Source organism: Sinocyclocheilus grahami, unplaced genomic scaffold (assembly GCF_001515645.1).
Source record: "Sinocyclocheilus grahami isolate Dianchi unplaced genomic scaffold, SAMN03320097.WGS_v1.1 scaffold5268.1, whole genome shotgun sequence".
Lineage (NCBI taxonomy): Eukaryota > Metazoa > Chordata > Actinopteri > Cypriniformes > Cyprinidae > Sinocyclocheilus > Sinocyclocheilus grahami.
The window spans coordinates 2896-4613 of NW_015510007.1; the positions used below are offsets into that span (position 1 = coordinate 2896).

General features: G+C 48.8%; 1 pseudogene; it reads right to left on the bottom strand.

The window, feature by feature from the left end:
- Positions 1 to 1718, bottom strand: part of LOC107577157 (pre-mRNA 3' end processing protein WDR33-like) — a 13162-nt pseudogene that overhangs the window by 2889 nt on the left and 8555 nt on the right.

The following is a 1718-nucleotide window of genomic DNA, read 5'->3' on the forward strand; positions in this document are numbered from 1 at the left end:
GAGTATTACCTTTCCCGTTAGGACCCTGCTGTCCTATTCCTTGCATCATTGATTGAGGCCCAGGATTCTGTCCCTGGAAGACATGCATAACATTTCAGCAACAGAATCTACCCTGACTTTTATTCAGTTGCATCTTTTTGTCCTAAACATTCGTGGATGTGGTTATCCCAACTGTTTCTTCACCTGGTTAAACTGTCCACGGTTTCCATCACCCATGTGTGGTTGTTTGCCTTGCATATATGGTGGAGGGCCCTGCATATTGCCTGGAGGTCCTTGCATGTTTCCTGGTGGCCCTTGCATGTTGTTTGGTGGTCCATGCATACCCCCTGGAGGAGGCCCCATTCCATGCATATTTCCCTGCATGTTACCATGAGTCCTCGGTGGAGGCCCCATCACACTCCCTGGCATGGGTCCCTGAGGGCCCATCATGTTTCCATGAGGCACAGGCCCCCTCATGTCCTGATGCATCATGCCTCCCTGTGGTGGTCCCTGTCCTCGTGGTGGTCCCATCATACCGGCTGGAGGGCCACCAGAACCTGGGGGCATTCCTGTTAGGGGAGGTCCTTGCATACCTCTGGGGCCAGGCGGCATACCAGGAGGTCCCTGGGGTCCCATGTTCCTGTGAGAGCTTGGATGACGTGGAGGTCCGTGCATGTCTGGACCCATCATGCCCTGAGGAGGGGGACCTTGGTGCATGGGAGGTCCTGGTGGGCCCATTTGGCCCGGAGGAATGAAAGGACCAGGCATTCCACCTGGTCCCATTGGAGGCATGTTGTGCGGCATTTGTTGTGGAGGCATGGACTGAGGGAAGCCTTGTGTTGGTGGGGGCATCGGACCACCCTGCCCTGGAAAGGGTGGCATTGGCCCTGACTGTCCAGCAGGGGGAGGCATTCCCTGGTCTTGCAACTGTGCCATTCGCTCAATCTTCAGTTGCTATGGACAAAAACATAATTTCTTTATTAAATAATTAAGCAGTGTATATGCATAATACAGTGTTTATTTACATTTTTACAGCACAATGCTAAAGCTGTAAATGTAATCCTATTTAAAGACCTCAAGCAACATTGGGTTTGTATACTGCAGGGCAGCCATTTCCTGCTCAATCTCTGCTTGTGTCTTCTTTTTGCCATCTACGGTCTTCTCATCCTTCCTTTCCTTTGGAACCTCTCCAGGAGGCATCGCTGGAACCTTATTCTCTGCCCAGGCCTATTGAGTAAATCAAAAATTGAGGAACACACATCTAGTCTGGCAGTGCTACCAAAACCTATGTATAAAATGATCATACTGACCTGCTGAAACTGAGCTGGAATTGGCTTTGCATAAGGAACCTTTTTAGTCGGGGGCTTTTTTTGGTCCTTCAGCATGACCTCTTCCATTCCCCAGTCCAGCCCTGGAATACTCATCTCTGGCTCTGCCACCATCTCTTTGCCTGAGCACATAACTACCAATTATAAATAACCAACCAATTGAACTTCAATAAATATTGACTGTGCATGTATTAAGTGTCTTAACCAGTTTGTTCTTGTTCCATGGCAGCCTTCAGCTGTTCTGGGATCCCCATGCCAGGAATGGCTGCAACACTATTGGTCTCTAGGTCATCTAGAATTACCCAAAATAAAGGATTATGAATTCATATGTACATCCTCTATAGGGCTTTTAAATTGCAAGAGGTCAATACTAACCATACTCCACTCCATCTTCTGACATTCCAGGCAACA